This window comes from Amblyomma maculatum, chromosome 2 (genome assembly GCF_055883805.1).
Source record: "Amblyomma maculatum isolate TAMU_Amacu chromosome 2, ASM5588380v1, whole genome shotgun sequence".
Taxonomy (NCBI): Eukaryota; Metazoa; Arthropoda; class Arachnida; order Ixodida; family Ixodidae; genus Amblyomma; species Amblyomma maculatum.
In genome coordinates, this window is record NC_139345.1 from 84,456,631 (window position 1) to 84,481,479 (window position 24,849).

At 46.8% G+C, this 24,849-nt stretch overlaps 1 protein-coding gene and 1 long non-coding RNA gene across 9 annotated transcripts in view; one reads left to right on the forward strand and one right to left on the reverse strand.

Moving 5' to 3' along the window:
• Positions 1-24,849, reverse strand: part of LOC146199172 (uncharacterized) — a 210,027-nt gene that overhangs the window by 182,151 nt on the left and 3,027 nt on the right. For 3 of the 8 annotated variants that reach the window (XM_084594633.1, XM_084594634.1, XM_084594631.1), the window contains exon 1: positions 3,033-3,441. The exons of the other annotated variants lie outside the window; for them this stretch is intronic. The gene's annotated coding sequence lies outside the window, so the exon portion shown is untranslated. Of the gene's footprint in view, positions 1-3,032; positions 3,442-24,849 lie in introns of those variants that run through there. 8 annotated transcript variants of the gene reach the window in all.
• LOC146199174 (uncharacterized) lies at positions 1,320-18,160 on the forward strand. The gene is made up of 2 exons (XR_014705046.1): positions 1,320-1,596; positions 17,989-18,160. It is a non-coding gene; the product is annotated as an uncharacterized LOC146199174 (long non-coding RNA).

A 24,849-nucleotide genomic window follows, 5' to 3' on the forward strand; every position in this document is an offset into this window, starting at 1 on the left:
CTTTCTTGTATTTATGTTGTTTGTTTACATCTATATATAGAAAAAAAGAGAGAAGGGCGTTCCTTTCTTCCCTTCCTCCTCTCCCTATTCCTCTCACAAGCGCCCGGTACTGCCGCGGCCTCTTAGCGCGAATGAACCAAAAGAGCACTTGTTTCGGCATCCCGGAGTCTTCAGAATACTCTGCTGCAGCTTCCGCTGCGTGCGCAGATGACACCTCTGAGACTGTACGTAATTAGAGACCGATCACAACCGGTACAAGCCGCAACAGCGAACGAGGTAATAGGATGTGGGAAAAGGAAACCCCCGATGAATGCGTAAGGGAAAGAAAACCAAATCGCGCACTAGATTTGATTCGCGGGAACCGTTTTGCGAGCGTTGTCTTGGCAGCAATCTGCATAAAGCTATGCTCAAAGGCATTTCTACGACAGTCGGCATATAATTGTGTGGCCTCGAAACAAGTGATTCACCGGTCATGGTGAAACGTTCTCTTACGCAACCCGCTGGTCCTAAGCCATACAATGAAGATTCCGTCTAGACAGCGACAGAAACGGGAAGATTTTCATCCTACAATAACCTGCATTGGCTTTGCTAGGAAGCACGAGTCACACTTCGTCGCGCTGAACCTCATATCTAAGTGTTGTGATAAGCTACCTACTTGTAATCTAACTCCTGTGGGGAACTCCGATCGATTCCCAATAGCCGGAAATGTTTGCATTACGAAATTTTAGGGCCCGACGGAGCGGATCTGCGAAGGCATCACCATCGCTATTGTTCGAGACAAACGGAAATGCGAGATATACAAATTTGATGTCGTTCACCCTTGTTTGCTTGTGTTTCACTTCATTTGTCTCCGTGACTCCTGGCGGCATCGTTTTCCTTCCTCGCTGACAGCTGATTGCGCTCAGCCTGAACACGGGTCATGTTACGGCTTGCTATCAAGCGATAGTTTTTGAAACATTACTTTTTTCTCTTGTAACCCTGGCTACACTGCTCTTATATCATTCTTGCAGTCTGCAATAGTGTATGCTTACTATACACGAGCGCTTCATCCTAAGCAGCGTTATATCCGTGTGTCATTGCTTTGCAATATTAATCGTGAAAACTTAATTTCATGGCGATGAATTTCGCGCCTACCCTAAGTGAAACACAAAGCATCTGACTAGGAGGAAAAGTTGGGATACCATTAGATTAACTGAATTGCTACTGTTACGCAGCCAGCGTATTGATTAGGTCGAGTTATGGTAATTTGAAAGTAAGATGTGACGCCGGCGCTAAAGGTCCCCATTCAAATCGCGTCGACTTCTGAGAAGCATCGGACTTGTTGCGAAGGCGAGGGAGTCAGCCTTGAACGACCGCCACGCAATCACGCCAAGCATCTCGATGGGGTGTCGCGATTAACGTTGCCGGGCGAGACGTCGAAGGCTGGTGTCCGACACCCTTGTTTCACCGGAGAACTAGGAGCCGCCACGGGGGGAAGACTGCCACCGCGTACTAAGCGCGGCCGAACCGACGAGTTTGTGGAAGAAAACACGGTGGTGATTCACTGGAACGAGACGGTGCTCATAATGAGGAACTACCAAGGTCCGGATAGGGGAGGTATAGTACGCCTACCAGAATCAACTGACGCGCTTCCTATGACCCCAAATACATCTTGATGCGAAGTTCGTCAGAAGCCTATACGCGAACCTTTTCGAAGGAATGGATGAAATCTCGTTTTTTCATCAAGTTGCTCTACGGAACGCGGAGGCATCTTATCAGGATAAGAACGGGTCTGCATGTATTTGTGCTTTTTCAGTGGACTTGTCGCTTCAACCATGAATGCGCTGATGCGTTCCTGCAGAAATGATCCGGTTCAAGCAGCGGTCTCTTGCATAAGCTCGGAAAGTGGGACACTTCGACGAGCGTGCATTTAAAGAACGTCATATCCGGAATGTGCCGATTAAAGACAGTGATATTTTCTCATAGATGACAGCACGGAAAAGTTGTGCTGCTGTGTGTGTAGCACGCTTCAAATGTGCACTGATGCATATTTGGTTGTTCCTCTTATCGTATCCATCGAGGTTATCGGGTTATCATATAATCATTAATGACGTCTGCAGAGAAGAGCGGGTAAAGCATAGATGTGTAGCGCTCCGACAAAAAAATGGTGTTCTCTTCGGGCTGCTCATGACCACCATGACGCTCGCTCATCGAATGGAACGAAATTATATTCATGAATCTTTGTAAAGTGAAATCCTTCAAAAGCTCGCGATTGTCCTGACTTGGCTTGTCAGAAGCTCGTGGCAATGTCATTTCTTTCAAATCTCTGTTTCCACTGTTGAATCGCGCCTTTCACCGTGAACTCTGTCGCGGCGTCTGACGGTAGCTGATCTTTAACCCTCCGGAGCATGGCACTGGGTGTCATTTGGTAAGCGTACATATTTCGATACGTCTAAGACAGTTTGCCTCCCGCGAGCCAGCGTACTGTTGACAACTTTTGGAATGTTACCGCAGAAGTGGTCTAGCGCTTTCAGTATCCACTTCGTATTCGTAAGGTGCTACGTTCGATACCCAGTGTTGCCCTTGTATCGATCCGTGACACAGTGAGCACAAGCTTTCCGAAGGCCTGCTGCTTAATTTATATGCGGTGAAGAGCTTGGCAGAGGTTTCTGACCCCAACTTGAGTAGAAAAAAACTGCTTGTGACATGGCGCGTTTTGGCCAAAGCATTCCTCGCGCCTTAAAAATTGATCGTCGTCATCAATAGCTTTCCGATGAAGTCAATAATTCAAGCCGAACTGTCATTTTCGAATTTTTAACGTTCATGCGACTCCCACAGAAATGTCGAGTTGTAACCGCGAGTTCATAGCGTCATATATATATATATAACGCACCCCCAATAAAGAGAAAGCGTATAGAATGAGCGGACCTAAGTGATCCCGGGTGAAAACAACTTCTGATTCCGCAACGCGCACCACATTGTCATTCCGCGCGCGTCTCTGGGTGACAGTCGCACCTAGCTGTTTACGTAGTTTAGAAGCGTGCATTACTCACCGAACTCCAAGGGGAGGTAGAGACGAAGTGGCAATGAAAGGAAGCCCTAAAGCACTAGCGGGGATGCCGACAGTACGATGAAACACGCAAACACCAATCTCTGATCCGACGGTGAGTCGAAGAGAGCGCGCGCACACACCGTCAGGGACAGCAGGTACAGCGGCAGGTACAGCGGCGGCGGCAGTAGCACAAGCGGTCGAACTACCGACCGGCACCAGGGGCAGCGAAACGCAGAATAGTGGCTCCGCGTGCGAGCGACTTCCTCTCTCCGCGTCCTCAGGTGCGCTTCGACGTTGCCGCCGGTGGCGGCAGCAGCGGCCGAGAGACGACCACGCCACACCGCGGACACGCCGGGAAACTGGGTCAACACAGCGGCCAGCGGATGCGGTGTACCTGTACTTGCTGTGTCCGTGGCCCTGGGATAATAATCGTTTTTCACAATTTTAACGTAGAGGAGCTTGCAGGCCAGACTATCGCGCATCATTCCGCATCTGCATTACCCAGAACACCCAGGTGCGTTTAAGTGTACCTGAATAGCATTAAATAGCACCCGTGTATCCATTCATTCTTAGGATCAAATAGACAGGCCACAGACCCTCTATAGGATGCCTGACGCAATTTTTGCAATGCATAGTCGTACATTGCTTGCAAGGTCAATAACGGCGGGCGCTGTCATTGCCCGGTATGCAAGAATACAGAGGATCTATGAACTTAGGTCAAATTAGAAGTAGGGGAAGATGGAGATGCAAAACAGTAGGCGGAGAAGAACGTCCCGTCAGAATGCATGCCATAGGGGGCCAAAAGCAACCATCCATCCAATCCATCTAACCCCCTTCAACGTATAGCTTCTACACACACCCGTGACTCTGCCCTTTAATGTGCGAAGTGAATGTGTCAGCACTTTCGTACGTCGTGATAGTTACATCTCCATCCTGGACTCAGCGGCGTCAGGGGCAATCACCGCGCGAACTGCCCGCGACGAGAACGTTTACGTGTCCATCCCCAACTTAAGAGCAGACGCTGCGAGTAGACTTCGAACACAGGCGCGGGAGGTCACTATTGACTCATCGAATTTGACCAGTTCTTCTAGCAACGTACACAATCTCTGGAAGTTGACCTGAAGCTCCGACTTCCACCTTGCCTACAACAAAGTGAAGGAACTTTGCTCTGTCGCCTGAGTATTAGTGTTGCTATTCACTAGAACCACTACTCTTTTGCTATCGGAATAGATAACCGTATGTGCGACATTGCGCTCGGGAGGAAACCATACCACATATGCCTTATGAATGTCCTAAACACAATGCCGAAAGACAGTCTCTACGCTGTACACTGGGGAATTATGACCTGCGCCTTCTGGCGAAGACAGAGACTCTCGGCCAGGAGCCGCGGCATTAGTCTGTGGTAAAGGCCTGCCAACCACTCCTCACTTTTCCTGACAGTGCTTACACTACAGGCTGTGACTTTCCAGTGCGCTTTTCGCCTACTAACGTCTTTCTTTTTTTATCTATTTATTCAAGACAATACCACACACAGAGAGAGAAAGCACTTTATTTGCACTCGTCAGAGAGTATGGGTGATCGGGTGAGACGCAGCTCCTCTTTTCACCTTCGGCCGGAATCACTTGGCTTCCGGTGGCAGCCTGGGCTTGACCGATGACTTTTTTGGGGCTTGTTCTTCCTAGCTATAAAGCGAGGATTCTTATGCCACTTTGTTTCCATGTAGCCCGTTTAGCGCTGGGCAAGCCCTGAGCATGCGATTTAGGATCGCTATGCCTTCACAGTTTTTGAATTACGAAGAGTGTACCTCAGGACGCCATTTGTGTTGAATATACGGGTTTGGGAAGGTACCGTCTGTAGTTTTTCGCCAGATTACTTCTTCCTTCTTTGTGCGAAATGTATAGGGGAGAATGGGGGGGGGGGGGGGGGGGGGGGAGCCCTAGCAAAGAAAACTCTATGAGTCATTTTTCGCTAGGGAGGGGGGGTCTCCTAGCCATTCTGTAGAGTTCTAGCATTTCTCTGTGTGTGGTTAAGTATCGCTTTTTGGACAGGGAGTAGTCTGCCCTCACTGGGGCCCGATGTGTGAGTCCTCAGGCGACCTGGTTGGCGATCTCGTTCTCTGCGAGTCCACTATGGGCAGGTGCCCATATTATTTAATTAGGTCGTTAGGTATGTTCTCCTTGCCTGCTTGCAGAATTTTGCCTGCCTCTTTAGACGCCTTACCGTTGTCATAGGCTTTGATTGCAGTTTTATAATCGGTGATGACTATTCTGCTTGATGGATTTGTGATTGCCAGGGAAATCGCCGCCATCTCTGCCTCCTCTGGTGAAGAGTGTAGTATACGCTACAGCTCGAGATTAGCTCGCCTTTCTCGCTCACTACTACTGCAGCGTAGTGCCCTTCTGGGTACTCTGCCGCATCGGTGTACACTACTCTGTTTTTGGAGGATGGAGCTTTGGAGTCTTTGGACTCTGCTTCTCCTGCTTTCCTCGTTGTGTATGGTGTGCATGTTTCTTGGGATGGGGGATATTCTTCTCATCATCATCACTCATCATCAGCCTGATTATACCCACTGCAGGGGGAAGGCCTCTCCCATATTTCTCCACTTAACCCGGTTCTGTGCTAGCTGCATCCACTTGACCCCTGCGAACTTCTTAATCTCATCTGCCCACCTAACTTTCTGCCGCCCCCTGATACGCTTTCCTTCCCTTGGAATCCAGTTTGTTACCCTCAGCGACCATCGGTTACCCTCTCTTCGCACTACATGTCCTGCCCATGTCCATTTCTTCTTCTTAATTTCTACTAATGTCGGTAACTTGAGTTATTTCTCTGACCCACTCTACACGCTTTCTATCTTTTAGTGTTACCCCTACCATTTTTCGTTCCATAGCCCTCTGGGTTGTCCTCAACTTAAGTAGAACACTCTTGGTTAGCCTCCACGTGTCAGCCCCATAGGTGAGTACAGGCAAGATGCAACTGTTGTATACTTACCTCTTGAGCGATACCGGTAAGCTGCTAGTCATAATCTGCGAGTGCTTGCCAAATGCGCTACATCCCAACCTTATTCTTCTTGTTATTTCCTTTTCATGGTCCGTATCTGCGGTTACTACCTGTACTAAGTAGACCTATTCGCCTACTACTTCCAGTATTTGGCTACCTAATTTAAACTGCTGTTCCTTCCCGAGGCTGTTGAACATTACCTTAGTCTTCTGCATATTGATTTTCAAGCCTACCTTTCTACTTTTCCTGTCTAGGTCATCAATCATTATTTGCAGTTCATCCCCCGAGTTGCTTAGCAAGGCAATGTCATCAGCAAATCGCAGATTACTGAGGTATTCTCCATCTACCCTTATCCCTGACTGCTCCCATTCCAAGTCTCTGAATACTTCCTCTTAACATGTTGGCAATTTCTTTGGGGATGGTGGTTATCCCCTCTCTCGGTTTTGGTAGCCCATGCTTCCTAAGGATGGATCTGCCCGTTTTGCTGCCAGTTAGTCTGACATATTGTGCCTTGAGTTTCGACTCGCACATTTCCTCTAAGGTGTTTGACACTCCTAGGTTGAGGATCATCTCGGTTGATGTGCATGCTGGTAACCCTAGGACTGATTTGACACCTTTCTTGACGACGATGTCGACCTTGTCTCTCTGTGCTTTAGTTATCTTTAAGTACGGGATAGCGTGGGTGATTCGGCTAATGATGAAAGAGTGGACAAGCCTATAAGTAGGATCGCCTCCTTCATCCCCGCGTTTTTGTTTTCTATCCTTTTGAGAAGCCTGCAAGTTTGTTTGGTCGTGGCTTCTAGTCTGTTTATTATTTCTCTTTTTCTTCCATTTTGTTGCATCCACATACCCAGTATTCTGATCTTGTCCACCCTTAGGACCGGGATTTTGTTGACCAGCAGCTGGATATTACCTGCTGCTTGCTCATGATTAGCATCTCCGATTTTTACTTGAGCATTTTAGCCCTATGGGTCTCAGATAGCTTTCCGTTTTCCAGATTGCTCTTTGTAGGGTGTCCTCTATTTGGCCATCACTCCCCCCTCTCTCGACCTAAAGGGTGAGATCGTCAGCGTAGAGAGTGTGGCAGAGGCCCTCTATGTTTCTGAGTCATTCTGGCAGCCCGATCATTGCAATGTTAAAAAGGGTAGGGGATAGCAGCGATCTATGCGTTGTTCCTTTGTTGCCTAGCTTAATGTTATCTCTTGTTGTGCTCCCTATTTCTATGTTCACGGCGCGGTCCGTGAGGAAACGTTTGATATAGTTGTATAGCTTGCTTCCTATATTTAGGCGATTGATGTGTGATAGGATTGCTTAGTGTTTGACGTTGTCAAACGCTTTGCTGACGTCCAGTCCCACCATGACTCTCGAGTCGCTAGCCTTCCTTTCCAATACCTGTTCTTTGGTTTGTAGCCTGAAGTCGTTTGTAGATAGTTGAGGGCCGTGGCAAGCGGACGCGTGTCGCGTCGGCTCTGCCTTCCTGCAGTGATTTCTAGTTTCAAATGTTATCAGATCAACCAGAGCCGGTTAAAATCGTAACTCGGAAGTTGAGAGGACTCTGCAGACACCAGAGTTTTGTCCGTAAGTGGATTGTTTGCCACTTTATAGCCAGAAGTATGCCAGCCGTGGTGCCGACGCGTTAACTGGAACGCCGGCCGATCGGCCTAACGAGGGCTAAAGCTTACCGAGGCCCCCGGTGCCGTCGCGTCAACCATGCGGCAGCCAACAGGAGATATCAACATCACTGTGCAAGGTCGCAGCGCTAAAGAGGGCGAGCTCGACACCACGGATTGGATTACAGTCTCAACAAATGCAACCTCGAGAAGAAATTGGCACAGAAAGCCAAGCTCGCCTCAGAAGAGGTGAAAGTGATAGACACCCCACCGCCATCACCGAAGCGCGACGGCAAACAGCAAGCGGAGAAATCGATCGCCTCGAATTAAGTCAAGCTTCCCGAGAATGACTGGAGGATCATTTTCGCTTCAATGGAGGCATAGTAGTCAAACAGTACGATGAACCGACCCTGACCGAAGCCATACATGTAACTGCGAAGATTGAATGGAACAAGGCGTGCCAGCTCGTCAAGAACGAGAAGCAAGTAATTCTTGTCTTCTTCACCCCCAACACGGAAGCAAGAGACAAGCTCCTACGCCTCACACACCTGTACATTGAAGGGAATGTGTACGATATGAACGTTCACCTGGTAGTACCCGACGACTTCTAGAGAGGAGTCATCCACGGAATCGGGCTCCGTATCTCACTGTAAAAGGTCAAGCAGGGGATAGCAGAACATGAGGAGTACACCAAGGTGCTGGAGATCAGACGACTAGGACAGAGCAAGACCATCATGTTTACATTAACCACCAAGGAGGTAACGAGGAAAACCAAATGCCTAGGTGCCATCCTGAACTGTTACTTGTACAAGAAAAAGTACGACGTATGCTATAAGTGCGGAGAACTGGGACACCGCTTCGACGCATGCGAGAGCAAGGAGAAGTGCAGGGGCTGCGGCATCCCTAACCCAACCGAGGGACATGATTGTAACCCCACCTACAAGCTGTGCGGGAAGGCACACCCCACCGGCGACAAAAACTGCAAGATCATCATAACCTCATACATTGTTTAAAAAAACGAAAATGGTAGAAGCTCCAGCAACAGGAGGAGGAGGAGTAGGAGGAAGAGAAACTACCAGAGCATAGCAGCAGTCGGGACAAGAGCAAGACGCAGGCCCCGAGCAGGGAGCGACTCCGGTCCACATCCTTCCCGAAATTACCGCAGCAGGCCACCACCACCCCGCCCAGTAAGCAAGGGTCACAACCCACCAAAAAGGTAGGCTGGGGAGCGGGGAATCTCCATGACTCAGACATAGTGAGGGAGCTCAAAGAGAAAATGAAACAACAACACGAAATGATGGAACAGCAACAGGTGCAATGGAAGCTTTGCCAGCTAGGAGCAAACACAAGCTCAGATGCACGAGCTCCGTAATCACGTTATCGAGCTTCAAAGAGAGAACAATAAGCTCAAAGCTGAGCTCAGACAACCGAAGAGCAGCAGGAGGCCATGGACCATAAGTCGTCTGAAACCGAGCCTGAGGCGCCTGCACCGCCAAAGAAAAAGCGAGTTAAAAATACCGATTCAGTCTTTGAGAAAGCCGAGGGCAGGTATAGACAAACTTGAGGTGATGCAGCAAAGAGGTAGTACAACAGGCGGCCATTACTACTCGGCGCAACGCGAACAGGATAGACCAACTCTCAGCCCAGCTAGCTCAGCCAACTAGTCATCCCAATGGGAACTAGAATGGGCCAACTGGCAGAATAGCAAAAACAAATCCTTCTTTGGTTGAATCATGGCCAGTCCTAACACTAGGGCAAACACAATATGGTATTGGAACTGTAGGGGCTTAAAAAAAAAAAAACACGTTCTTCAAGCTTACCTTGCGAGACGCGATGGTCCCGATATCATCGCGCTGCAAGGGTATGGGAAAAACGCTAAACTGAGCGGATACAAAACGTACCCAGGCCGATCGCCAAACACTCAGACTGCTACCCTGGTGAAGAGAAATATCACCGTCATGCAGCATGAGCTAAAATTGACCCAGATTGACTACGTGTTAACGGAGGTTATCAGATTATACCACAGAGGCGGAAAGGATTTAACCTGCTAGTCCTGAACGTCTACAGCTCTCCTAAATTAAGGAAAGGTTGTGGCTTCATGGAGCTCTTTGCCAAAGCGCGAGCACTGGCATAAGGGCAGCAGCATCTTGTAATGCGCTACACCAAGCATGGGGATACACCCACTCCCAGATAAAGGGGAGGGAATTATGGGATCTCATGATACAGTGCAATTTAACACTCCTTAACTATCCACTCGCGCCAACCAGGGAGGGGAAAAGCGTGTCACACGACACCTCACCCGACCTGGCCATGATCGGAGCGGATGTTGAGGCTACATGGCACAACACGAGAGAGAACCTAGGCAGTGGTCACAGAATCATAGATATTGTTGTCCAAAACGGGGATCAAATCAAACGTGAGAGGAAAACCCTCAAATCCATCAATTGGCAGTCCTTCCGCAACAACGGAGAGAGTTGCGGGGAAATCACCGACATAGCTGAATGGAGCAATGGCATCAAGCAGGCGTGTAAAGAGGCTGAAGAGGAAATATAATTAAATGAGGAACAAAACTGGGTTGATAGCCACATGAGGCTACTGTGGAAAAAGAGAAAAAAGAGGCATAAACCAAGCTCGCCCAAAAAAGGGGCAACCGCAACCTGAGAAGGAGAATAGCAGCTCTCAACAAGGAAATTGAGAGCCAAGCCCAAACACTAAATAGACAACACTGGAACGACATCTGCGATAGACTAGATGAGCAATCAAGCTCCATCGCCACCTGGAAACTACTGAGACACCTCCTAGACCCAGACAACACCAAGGTTGAGACCAGGAGAAAATGCAAATACTAACACACAATTTCCAAGGGTCGTTGGAGGATATGAGCAATCAGATAAAAGAGAGGTACATAAGGGAAGCAAACATCGAAACATTCCCCGACTACAGCGGCGAAAACAACGAGGAGCTAGACCAACCAATAACGATAAGAGAGGTCCAAGCTGCATTGAACAAGCTCAACGAAAAAACCGCAGCTGGCCCAGATGGGGTCAACAATAAGATGCTTAGAAACATTGATAACAACTCCCTCCAGAAACTAACAGCATTCATTAAAACGTGTTGGGACGGGGGAAGATACAAATCTAGTCCTCATCCCCAAACCAGAAAAAGAAGTCAACCTAGATAACCTTAGACCAATTATCATTAACTTCCTGTGTAGGCAAGCTCATGGAGCATGTCATACAGAAAGGCTCAATGGATAATTGGAAAGTAAGGACGCTTGGAGACAGCATGCTGAGATTCAGACAAATACCACAGAAATATTGTCTTGGGGGACGTAACTAAATGCAGGAGGCTGACTGCCTGACGAGGTCACGCCACCCTGGGGCTCGAGCCATGATCGGCACTCAAGCACAGGTCAAGGACAGCACAAATATTTATTTTTTTTACAAACGCAGAAAAATGCGTTTAACAGGGCAGAATATTCTACAGACCCCCCCCCCCCCCCCCCCCAAAAAAAAAAAAAAAAAGTTTAGTATAAAAGTATTATAGCAAAACTCATGGCTTTAAAAACACATCTCAGCAAAAAATACATACACAGGGAAGAAAATTTTGGCATTTAAAGACAAACTTGTTGGTTTCCGATTTGCTACTCGGTAGAGTGGAAAAATAGATGAAGAATATAAAGCTGAAGGAGAAACCAACAATTTTGTCTTTAAATGCCAAAATTTTCTTCCCTGTATATGTATTTTTTGCTGAGATGTGTTTTCAAAGAATTTTCTACAGACCCCCCCCCCCCAAAAAAAAAAAAAAAAAAAAAAAGTTTGGTATAAAAGCATTATAGCAAAACTCATGGCTTTGAAAACACATCTCAGCAAAAAATACATATACAGGGAAGAAAATTTTGGCATTTAACGACAAAATTGTTGGTTTCTCCTTCAGCTTTATATTCTTCATCTATTTTTACACTCTACCGAGTAGCAAATCGGCTTCGTTTTCAGGTTAGCCTCCTTGCCGTTCTTTCTTTCTTTCTTTCTTTCTTTCTTTCTTTCTTTCTTTCTTTCTTTCTTTCTTTCTTTCTTTCTTTCTTTCTTTCTTTCTTTCTTTCTTTCTTTCTTTCTTTCTTTCTTTCTTTCTTTCTTTCTTTCTTTCTTTCTTTCTCCTCCGCATGGAAGTGTATTTCACAAGGGTTATTTGGCACAACCACGCACATTTACTCTTCAATTACGCCACATGAACTAAGTCTCAAAATACGATACAAATACTGGTAAATATTGTCACGTACACGGTGACTAAGGATACCAATGATAGCAGGGGGTAGCCCAGACACAAGAACACAGCAGCACAGACGCAAACGTGCAAGCGACACTTTGTCGTCCTCTTCAACTTCGTTCTCCTTTCACACCTCAGTCATGCGCCACCTGGCAACGCTAGGTGGCATTACCCCCTCCCTCCGAAAAAGAAATGAGAAGGGCCGGTGAAAATGGTGTGCAAAACCAAGAGAGTGGTCACAGCGGGTGGCCATACACTATCGGTGGCAGTACGGCTTCAGTCGCACAATGTGCACAATGTCCGAGCTGTGCTTTCGACGTTTTGGTTGTGTGGCACCGTCTGGGATAACTTCATAACAGAGGTCACTCACACGGCGCAACACTTTGTACGGCCCGAAGTAGCGGGAAAGGAGTTTCTCTGACAAGCCTGGACGGCGAACTGGTGTCCATACCCAGACTTGGTCTCCAGGCTTGTAGTCAACCTGGCGGTGCCGGAGGTTGTAACGGTGCGCGTCAGTGGTCTGCTGCTGCCCAATGTGCACACGGGCGAGCTGGCGGGCTTCCTCAGCGCGGATGGCATATTGCTGGGCATCTGAGGATAGCTGATCATCATCTGGGCACGGGAGCATGGAATCGAGCATGCTCTGAACTTCGCGTCCGTAAACAAGTCGAAATGGTGTGAAGCGCGTTGTCTCTTGTAAGGCTGTATTATACGCAAATGTGACGTACGGCAGCACCTCGTCCCAGGTCTTGTGCTGCACATCGACGTACATTGCCAACATGTCCGCAATCGTCTTATTCAATCTTTCTGTAAGGCCATTGCTTTGTGGATGGTACGCTGTGGTTTTGCGATGGGTCGTGCAACTCAGCTCAAATATGCGGTCGATCAGCTGTGAAGTGAAAGCTGTCCCTCTGTCGGTAATGACGTAGGAAGGGGCGCCATGCCGCAAGACTATGTTGTGCATGAAAAACTCTGCTACTTCGGAAGCTGTGGCATGAGGGATTGCCTTTGTCTCAGCGTATCGAGTCAGGTAGTCAGTAGCGACTACTATCCATTTGTTTCCGGCCTGCGACAAAGGGAAAGGGCCAAGGAGATCCATTCCAATTTGGTCGAATGGAATGCGGGGTACTTTAACGGGCTTGAGAAATCCGGCAGGCTTCTGGGGCGGTGTTTTACGGCGCTGGCATTCGCGACAGCTTCGTACATAGCGTTTCACAGCTGCGGAGAGTCCTGGCCAGTAATACATGTTGCGCACTCGAGCAAGAGTCCGTGAGCAACCCAAATGACCAGACGTTGGTTCATCATGGCAAGCAAGGAGAATATCCTCACGGAGCTCGCATGGCACTACCAGAAGGTAAGTTCTGTCTTGGCTCTGGGAGTTTCTTTTATACAAGACGCCTTGCCGTATGCAGAAGGAACCAAGGTGCCGAGATAGGTGTCGAGGCAGGGTCGTATCACGCCCTTCCAGATAATCGATGAGTGGCAGGATGTCTGGATCAGCTCTTTGTCGATCCCTGAGCTCAGATGCGCTGAGGGCTCCTAGAAAACCGCTATCGTCATCGGCTGTAGTATCGCCAGTGCCAACGGGTGCTCGTGACAGCGTGTCGGCGTCTTCGTGTTTGCGGCCGGACTTGTAAACAATGGTTATGTCAAACTCCTGAAGCCGTAAACTCCAGCGTGCAAGTCGTCCAGATGGGTCTCGCAGATTTGCCAGCCAGCACAAACAATGATGGTCGGTGACGACTTTAAATGGCCGGCCGTAAAGATAGGGACGAAACTTCATAGTAGCCCATACGACCGCCAGGCATTCCTTTTCTGAGGTGGAATAGTTCATTTCGGCACGAGAGAGGGTGCGGCTAGCATAGGCTATTACTCGCTCAAACCCGTCTTGATGCTGAACAAGGACCGCGCCAAGACCGATACTACTGGCGTCAGTGTGTACCTCAGTGTCAGCCGCTTCATCGAAGCGCGCCAGAACAGGGGATGTTTGAAGGCGCTCACGAAGCAAAGAGAAGGCCATCTGCTGCTCTGAGTTCCACACAAAGGAGGTGTCCTTCCTTGTAAGGCGCGTCAGAGGTTCTGCGATCTGAGAAAAGTCCGCAATGAAACGCCGATAATATGCGCACAGGCCGAGGAAGCGCTGAATAGCCTTCTTATTAGCTGGAACGGGAAATCGTGCGACGGCAGCAGTCTTATCGGGATCCGGGCGCACCCCATCAGCGCTTACAACATGGCCGAGGAACTTGAGTTCTGTATACCCGAAGTGGCATTTCTGGGGCTTCAGCGTGAGATCAGCAGAACGGAGGGCTTCCAGGACAGCTCGAAGGCGTTCGAGGTGTTGATCAAATGTTTCGGAAAAAACAACTACATCGTCCAAGTACACAAGACAGATCTGCCACTTGAGGCCAGTGAGGACGGTGTCCATCATCCTTTGGAATGTAGCTGGGGCAGAGCACAATCCAAATGGGAGTACTTTGAATTCAAATAGGCCATCTGGAGTGACAAATGCGGTTTTTTCTCGGTCTCTTTCGTCTACTTCGATTTGCCAATAGCCGCTTTTTAAATCAATAGATGAAAAATACTTCGCACGTCGCAATCTGTCCAGTGAGTCATCGATGCGCGGCAACGGGTATACATCTTTCTTTGTCACATTATTCAATTTCCGATAGTCGACGCAAAATCGAAGAGTGCCGTCTTTCTTTTTGACAAGGACTACTGGTGAAGACCACGGACTTTGTGAAGGCTGCACAACACCATCATCCAGCATCTCCTGAACCTGCGTCTGGATCACTTCTCGTTCTTTGGCAGACACACGATAAGGCTGCTGTCGTATTGGGCGAGCGTCGTCATAAGTAATGATGCGATGTTGTGTGATGGGCGTTTGACGAACCTTCGAGGAAGAAGCAAAGCAATGCTTGAAGTCTAGCAGCAGTTGCTCTAAAGCCCGCCGTTTCTCCTTTGACAAGTGACAGTTAATGTCGATGTTGTTAAGAGGTGGCTCGTTAGTTTGTACTGCCGTGGATGCAAAACAGACCGGATCGTGCGCAACATGGTCAGCAAAAGCGATAGCAGTCCCCGGGAACAAGTGTCGGTGCTCATTAGAAAAATTTGTGACAAGGAGTGCAGCCCGGCCATTGTGAAACGACAATAAACTTCGGGGAGCGCAAATGCCATGAGCAAGCAGGAGTGTATGGTTCGCCTCCGCTACAGCATCACCGGTACGGAAATCGTCACAGGTAACTTCCACAAGAGCACTGCTTCGCGGCGGCAGCGAGACGCTCTCAGCGGAAACACGAAGTGCGGTATTGCAAGGACTGCTACTATCTTGTTCGGTAGATTGTCCCATCGAAAACGTGACGACTCTATTTCGCAAGTCGATAACTGCTCCGTACTCCCGCAGAAAGTCAATGCCGAGGATAAGGTCACGGGAGCAGTCACTTAAAACAACGCAACTAACGACGAACGTACGCCCGTTAATCTGAATGCGAGCCGTGCACATCCCCTTTGGAGTAACTATATGACCGCCGGCGGTTCGAAGGTACACACCTGGCCAAGCAGTGAGCACCTTCCTCAAAACAGTCGCCATGCGACCACTCAAAATTGAATAATCGGCACCGGTGTCCACTAATGTATTGACCGTAGTGCGACCGTCTAAAATAACCGGAATGTCCAGAGAAACGCTTTTTGCTTCCCTAGGTGACGGTACCAGCAGCTCGCGGTCGGATCGAAGCGGCGACGACGGGAGGTCTTCAACGCAGCGACTACCAGCGGCCTCGCCCCCGAAGGTCGCTGTTTTCAGTTTTCCCGACCAGGGCTAGACGAGCGGCCTTGGTCCTCTCGCGAGGAACCGTGAGTGAACGAGGAGGACCGCCTTGGCGATGGGGAGCGGGGCTGACGCTGCGAACGAGATGAAGAACGCTGCTCCGCCAGGTACTCCTCAATAACTCGGGGTCGTTGACCAAACCGGTGAGGAGGCGAGTCGATGCGGAAGCCGTGGAGACCGAGGCGTCGATACGGACAATCCCGGTAAAGATGTCCTGGTTCACCGCAGTGGAAGCAAAGCGGACGGCGGTCAGGCGTGCGCCAAATGTCGGCTTTGCGTCGGGGCAGCGGACGATTGTCGAAGTTCTGCACTGGCTGCACCGAGGGCAGCGGAACTGTAGGTGACGCGAGAATGGGCGGTGGTGAAGGAGGAGCCTGACTCTGCAGAACTTCCGCATATGTGGGACGATTGTCGGTCCCCGACAGCAATGGCGGGCTCGGAACTACAGGCGAAAGAGGGCTCTTGAGTGCCTGCCGCACCTCCTCCCGCACTATAGCAGAAACTGAAGTTGGAGATTGCTGCAGAGGGCTCCAGAACTTGCTTAGTTCTTCGCGCACGACGCTGCGAATCAGTTCGCGCAATGCATCGGGATGCCGCTCTGAAGATGCAAATGATTCCGCGATTGTGCTTGTATGAAAAGGTCGGTCATAAGCCACGGCACGTTGGTGTAGCACCTTTTCCATTGTGGTGGCCTCCGCAAGGAATCCGTTTACAGTCGACGGTGGGTTTCACACAAGGCCTGCGAACAACTGCTCTTTCAAACCCTGCATCAAGTGCCTGACCTTTTTGTCCTCGGACATGGCGGGATCGGCTCGCCTGAAGAGGCGCGTCATGTCCTCAACGTATGCTTGGACACTCTCATTCGGCCTTTGGATGCGAGAGTGAATGGCACGTTCTGCATGCTCGCGACGATCTGCGCTAGTGTAAGCCTCGAGCAGTTGACGACGGAATTCCCGCCACGAAGTTAATGCTTGCTCTCGGTTCTCGAACCAGATACGGGCGCCGTCCTCAAGGCTGAAGTAGACGTTCCTTAGTTTGGCAGCATCGTCCCACTGGTTGAATGCAGCGACACGTTCAAACTGAAGGAACCAGTCCTCCACATCCTCAAAGAGGTCCCCATGGAATGACTTCGGTACCCGAGGGGCCTGCAAGGTGTAGTTACAGGCCGGTGGGACGCCCGTCACCTGCTGAGCAGGAGCACTAGATGTCATGGCGGCGGGTGATGGCTGAAACTCCGGAGACAGTCCCTGGAGCCGTCGACTGGAGCGATGCACGGGGGTGTCCAATGGTACAGGGCTGGCGCGACGTCTTGTAGATGGAGATTCTTGCATAGGCGATCGTTTTACCCAGCAGCTCCACCAGAATGTCACGTACGCGGTGACTAAGGATACCAATGATAGCAGGGGGTAGCCCAGACACAAGAACACAGCAGCACAGACGCAAACGTGCAAGCGACACTTTGTCGTCCTCTTCAACTTCGTCCTCCTTTCACACCTCAGTCATGCGCCACCTGGCAACGCTAGGTGGCAATATAATTTCATCATTTCATTTGGCCTTCGGTAGTCGGTCTTTATTACACTGCATTTTAGGAAACGTAGCTCAAAGAAGACAAGGACAAAATGAGGGATACACACACGAGCGCTTACTCACAATTGATTTTTTATTGGAATGCTAACAGAATATATAGGGTACAAAAAAAATGCATACCTTGAATCAGTTGTCAAGTATTTTTTTCACGTGTTTTGTGTATCTTTCCAGACTTGCTTTTTCCACATTTTTGTCAATTCACCTCCTTTATTTCATGTCTTTGATATTTTTTTTTTGTACCCTACGTATTATGTTAGCATTTCCAATAAAAAACCAGATGTGAGTAAGCGCTCGTGTGTGTATCCCTCATTTTGTCCTTGTCTTCTTTGCGCTACGTTTCCTAAAATGCAAATGCACCAACTCGCCCAATTCAGCATTCTTGTGCAGTTCCTTATTACACTGGCATGAAGCAGGACTACGGAGTTTTCTACTACTTGAAACCAAAACGGCTAGAAATCTTGTTTATTAACTAATATTTAATAAGGCGGGATTTATTTGTTTTATTTCTGTGCTTGACTCATTTCTTCGGTCCCTCGTTATCAATTAAATTTCGCCACATATAATGATGTAAAATATGCGCTGCTTCGTTCAACTTCGGCTTGCAGTGCAATAAAATGAAGTGGTGATTGATCTAAACAATGTATAAAAATCCGGCTACAATGCTTTTCATGCAGGCCCAAAGTGCTGCCCTGAAGAGACGAAAACAAAAGGCAGTATTCTGATTTTAGACATTCCGAGTACACAACCCGTGTATGCTCTATTCACCGACGTGAGACGGCAACATGGACATTTGTCAAGCAAAATATGCTTTCCATATTTTTGTCTCATGTAATCATAAGTGTGAACCGAGCGCAGTAGAAAATAAATTTGCTCTTTTTTCTTGCATTTTTGTTTTGTTTTCTGTGGCCTCCTACAGGTGTATAATATGGTTACATTTAACGGCTAATATTCACTACGGTTATCGAGTATGCTTGGTCAGTGAGGTATAAAACATACATAAACGCGAAGGGGTACAAAGCTTGGGAAAATATTATAGCAGAAAGTTTAGCGTTTCCTGCGCGGAAAACTCTCCGCAATAGCAACCATCGCTAGAAACACGCAGGTAAACCTTGCTCTGAAAACATTTTTCACAGTATTTATCATTACAATGTGGCATAAACTGTGTCTTAAATACCAACGCTCCTAACTACGTTTCACTAGGGCTTGAACATACACTAAAAATAAAGAAAATTACTGCAGATCTGACACAAAGTGTGCCTTCTTCCCAAAGTATATAAGAGATAGGAATTGGTTATATATAGAGGTAGTGCTGATTATACCCACTGATTATTTGCTTCATCTTTGTTAACCTGTCAACCTTTTGTCCTTAGTCTTTACTACTGATATACCACAGTTGCGTTGTGGGCATGCTCATCCGGAAGGGAAATGATGATTGAATTTGAGGTGACATTTTTTTATGTCGCAGAACTAGAGGAGGGGGAGTTATTGAGGCAGTTCCGGCCTTACCTCTTACAAACTGCGCTGCGGAACTCCCATTCAGTACAACAAGGAGAGAGAAATCCTGGCCACGCGCAACGATGAAAAAATGACACACTGGATGGCCTTTGTACGATGAGTATGCAGCGAGAGCGTGTAATGAAAAACAAGCATGCATGTCATCCATGATCCCAGAAGATATAATGACTGCAGTTACATGTATACAACAGTTGCATCTTGCCTGTACTCACCTATGGGGCTGAAACGTGAAGGCTAACCAAGAGAGTTCTACTTAAGTTGAGGACAACCTAGAGGGCTATGGAACGAAAAAATGGTAGGGGTAACATTAAGAGATAGAAAGCGTACAGAATGGGTCAGAGAAATAACTCAAGTTACCGACATTCTAGTAGAAATTAAGAAGAAGAAATGGACATGGGCAGGACATGTAGTGCGAAGAGAGGATAACCGATGGTCGCTGAGGGTAACAAACTGGATTCCAAGGGAAGGAAAGCGTAGCAGGGGGCGGCAGAAAGTTAGGTGGGCGGATGAGATTAAGAAGTTCGCAGGGGTCAAGTGGATGCAGCTAGCACAGAACCGGGTTAAGTGGAGAAATATGGGAGAGGCCTTCGCCCTTCAGTGGGTATAATCAGGCTGATGATGATGATGATGATGATGATGATGATGATGATGATGATGATGATGATGATGATGATGACGACATGAACTTCACAGAATGCGGGTCGAGCTCACCGTTGGATTGAAAAAGCAAGTTTTCAGAAAGACGTGACTAGCCCTCTACTCATTTCTTCTCTGTTTTTGCATATTCCTATTAAAGGGGTTCCCGACTCGACTTTTGTGGGGTTTATGTAAACGCAGCTATATTGGCGAACATTGCTGTTAGCAGTTCGTGTCAGTCGTGAAGCTGTCCACTGCGACTCTCCATTCTCGCTCACTAAGCGATAGGAACATTTTGTATTGTTTTTGTTAAGTTTAATTGTTCATTATTAAAATCCAATAAGTTTTATCTAATTCCACCACTAATTTGCCGTTTCAAGTTCTTGTCTGATGTGTGTAACGTAGACCGCGAATGGTGTCTTTTTTGGCTAACGGCTACCACGTACCTACGGCCCTCTATAACTAGTTCTATACTTGTAGAACGAAAGGAAGAAGATGGTTTGCACGGTATAAAAAAGAACTGAACAAGGGTAAATAGGGTACGCCTCAGGTCGCAGATGAGCCAACGTTTCGACAAGTGGAAACGTTGGCTCATCTGCGACCTGAGGCGAACCCTATTTACCCTTGTTCAGTTATTTTTTATATAGTTCTATACTTGATTGCTTGTATAGCAGTTTGTTTTCATTTGTGCGGTGTGTTACTGTAAGGCTAACTGTTATGCTGTTTTATTGTGTCGTGGTCGTAAGAATAAATAAATGAAGAAATTACGGGAAGCTCTAGTATCTAAATTGTCTGAAATATTTTGTGTTCTTGTCATGTACGCCTATCTCCCTTTGTCTCAAGACACGAGCATTACGTAAATAAAGATAAGTAAAATAAAAAAAATGATTGTGATAACAATGCATTAGCATTATTTTCACAGCACAGAGAACATAAAAGCAGCCACTAAAACTTATACGAGGAGATAACAAGGGACTTGTCCGGGAGGCACAGTGACACGGCCTATTTTTCTCTACTAAAGCGGGCGAAAAAGTTCTGGAACTGCGTATTTGAGTGATGCAGGCCAATGGCGATGTCGGCAATGGAGAAGGAAGATTTTCCTCCTCATCCCATCTATTGTTCCTGTTACTTTATTTAAATGTTGCCCACCTAACCCCTTCTTTCCCATCGCCACGAAACGAATGAATTGACGCAAGCCCTTTAACACCTCTTTTCCTGGCCGCAGGCACACGCAGATCGATTCACGAGAAAGTAACCTCTCGTGGTGGCGAGGAATTTCTGTTTCGACAGTCTCCCCAACCGTCAACAGAAATCGCATTAGGCGTGGACCCTGTACCCTAGTTTGGGATTTCTCACTTCAAACGTGTCGCTCAAAGTATTTTTTTTTTTTTTGTTATTATTATTGGTTGTGTATGTGAAAGAGAATAGAAAATTGGCCTACTTCTGCTGTCGGAGGTGAGGCCCTGGCCGGCATGGAGCACTCGCCTCAAAGAGAGCTCGTTGAAAGTACTCCACTCTCATTGAACACGCTATATACGGGAACAAAAATGCCTCCCAACTTAAGCAAAAATCCCTCTATAATGCCGGTGTGACCCGTATTGAAGGAAGGGTTCGCAGGCCGGCAGCATCTGGTCCTGTCGTGCAGATGTTGCGCCCACTGTCTTTGAACACACCGTTTAATCCCCGATTCAAGAAGCTGATCAGCCAAGCCGTCTCTTCTTTCTCAAGGCAGTTTAGGACGATAACTGCATGCACAGTCCTTGTAAAAAATATACGACCCAAGGGTCGTACTTTTAAATCCTGTTACGAGGCTCAGAGCGCATCTCCCGCGTTTGCAAAGTCACCTGTGACGACGAAACCTTGTCCTCAGCTTACCTATCCCAAGAGTGTTTTCAGGAGCCTATAGTTACAAGGCTCATAAGCAAACCCCTGGGGTCGTGTATTTTGGACAAGGACTGTAGGTTCAGGTGGTGGTAGCACTACGCAAGCTGTGTATGGCCGGCAGTTCGTTGTGCCGAAAGAAATACCTGTAGTGAACAGGCAGGTGCAGTGGTTTCGCCTTGCGAAAATAGCGGCGACGAGTCGAAGCGCCTACGCAGTCACAAGTCCATCAGAATAAAACTCGACCAGAAGGATGAGGTGGTGGGACTGATTGCAAAGCTGTAACATGATACCGATCTTAGGACTATCGTTCAGGAAATATACCATCCCAGTCGCAGGCAGGGCTTTCAAACTTCGTTGTTGTGCGAGTAAAGAATTATTTCTGGAAAGTTGTTGTTTTGTGCGGGAATTCTTTTACATTATTTCACATAATGTGACCTTGTCGAAGGATCGATAAGTAAGTCTTCATTTATTCCTAGAATATTTTGAAAATGTGATGGAATAATTTTCGCCTTTCACAGGAACACCTGACATCGTTCCAAGTTCATGCTCTGTAGGAACGTTGAAGGTAATGTGTGTCTGATACAAGCGTTGTAAATGAACCGTACGATCATTTTTTCGCACCTTTTCTGGCTCCATTATGTTTGTTAATGTGTGTGGGTACTACACAGGAACCGCATACTCTATTACGGGCCGACTTAAGTTTTGTGTACCATCAGTTTAATTTCTTTGGTATACCTCCAAAATTCCCTCACACTTATTTATACGCAATAAATATAAGCAGGGATTTTTCTCGTTTTTTTTTTTTTTTGCGAGGCTGCTTAGCAATTCCAATTAGCGTACATATATAAAATTTAGTAAACATTTGAATTAAATATATATAGGCCACCAGATTAGCAGCATGCTTAACACCTTTGTAGGTGTGCAAGACTCAATAGGAGCATGGCATTGTTTTTTGTGTGTGTGCTCTGTATGTGTTCATTACACTTTAAATCAGGGGCAATTAAAGCAGCCAAATACTTGTAACAATTCGCGAAATGTAGTTAATTGTTTTTATACAATAAGTGATTCATAGGGATGATATTTTTGCGCGTAACTGAATTTTTTTTTTTTTTTTAAGATTGACGTTCATCAGTTATGTGCATCACCATGGTGCAGATTATTGTTAGGGCCGTTAACGATGCGGCACATGATGCAGTCATCTGAGAAAAAAGTTTTATCTTGAAGGATATGCCACCCACTATGACATTAAATGGATACAAAATAATGAAGAGTACCAATGACTGAACCTTGAGGTATACCGGATTAAACGAGTAAACAGAAAAAAAAAAAAGGGGGGGGGGGGGGGGGGGGGGGGGAAGTAGAGCTTGAACATTCTACTGGTATGCTTTGGTACCTGTCCGAAAGATAAGCCACGCGATTAAAAAATTGTTTTTCTTTGGGATCGCCTTTAATTTTAACTCGGGATGGGAGACACGATCGAATGGTTATTTCTTTTTTTTACGAGATCCAGAAATATACACCATTTTCACTGTAATCACTAAGAGCGCCGACTAGATCATGAACTGTCTTAAGTAGTTGTGGGATGGTTTAAAGTCTTTTCCGTAAACCGTGTTACCGTGGACCAATTAATTTGTTAGTTTCTAGGAACGTTGAGGTAAGTTCAATATTGGGTGCTCAAGTACATTTGCGCGCGTACACATCAACGGAATAGGCTTGTATGACTGTAACTCATTTCCAATTTTGGCTACATGAATTTTTTTTCCCCCGTATTTTCATTAGTTTGGTATTTCACCGCATGGTGCAGTGATGTAATGAATTTCGCTTGTATTTCGAGCACCGTTCCGCATGACGAAAAAGAAATGTGTTGGGAAAAATCTTCTTCAGAAATATGCGTTTCCTAGAGCCCCCCATCGCTTGTGAATATCGAGGTATAGTACAGGTTTAATGCTTGTGTTAATTCTTCACTGTCGCTTACATTTGTATTTTTTACTCAAAGGCTAAATGAAAGTCTGTCTTTTGGCGTGAAGTGACACAAAAACTTTCCAAGGGATGAATTAAGAAAATCTACAATGGCACACTTTGATAATGGTCTTCTCTTTCAGGGATTTTTATTTTTTTTTTAGCTGCACGCGCAGTATGTGCGTCTTGGTAGCATGTGTCACATGATATGTTTTTCGGTGCAAAGAGGGCCAGCAGAGCCCGATACCGGGGTGAAACCTCCGCAAACGTTAATGAAGGAGTGGAGGGATTTTTTGTTTTGGATGGCGCGAACTGTATCTTCCTCAGCAACATAGCTTGTCGATGTGGATTGTTGCGGTGAAAATGGAAGCCCAAACGACCTCAGTATCTATATATATATATATATATATATATATATATATATATATATATATATATATATCTTGAAAACTGACGAAGCCACAAACCGCGCTCTTAAGTGCATTGAAAGCTGATGGTGCTTTATCCTAGAATTGAAAGTGAAGGTAACGGCAATTGCCCCGTGCACTTTCAATTGCACTTGCACTTTCCACCCGCCTATTACTTATAAATATACACAAGTAATAAACGCGCCCGCTGATCACACCACTTAAAATGATCGCATGTTAATAATAACCCAGAAGAGACGGAATATATTTGCCGTTGGAAATGCTCATGAAAGGATGAAAAAGAAAAACAAAGCGATGCAAGCGATTACATACCCGTCAAATCGTAGCTCAAGAAAATGACTTTTTTTTTTTTGATAAAAGGCTAGAAATACCAAATATATATTTTATTTCCAGATTATGTCAAGGTGATGCGAAACAAATAGAAAATATCACACATATTTTTGCTCAGCACGGTACTTCGACTCTAACGTCAGGAGTGACGGTGAAAATAACGCATTAATCTTCGGCAACTATACACTCAGATGGTATCCGATATCTGGGCACCTCATGCCTGCTCAGCAATGTGTCGTAATTTGTTCCAGTTCCAGAACTGCTGTAGGAATTCACTCAAACACGTTTTGAATGACACCGCTCAGTTGTGTTTTCTTCAGTATCTTGTAAGCAGAAGCGGATAAAACTCCCTGCATTTTCAGTATTGTGTCTGCTTATCTGTTTTTACGTGTCTTATCTGCGCCGCTTGATATGCCCATCCTTTATCTTCACGTCTGGTAGCTATAATGCCGTTTTCTATACAACCAGATGGTATCGGCCAATTGATAAATTCTTAATCTACTTTGCGCGGGTGATTTTCCTTAGCGTCTTCCCTTTTTTCTCACGCGAAGCTGCTGTGGTCTTGCTTTGTTCTCCGAAGTCGATAAGCAGTGAGTTCAATGCCCGATCTGATTAAATCAGGCCGGACGAGGCGGGTACATTTGTTTGTCTGCAGATGAAAGAGGCAATCACAGGGAAAACAAAGTTCCAATTCAAACAAGAGATCTATACGGTCTTCGGGCGGATAGCACAATGACCACACTCCTAATCGTGTATACGATGATGAGGACAAAAACGTTTTAA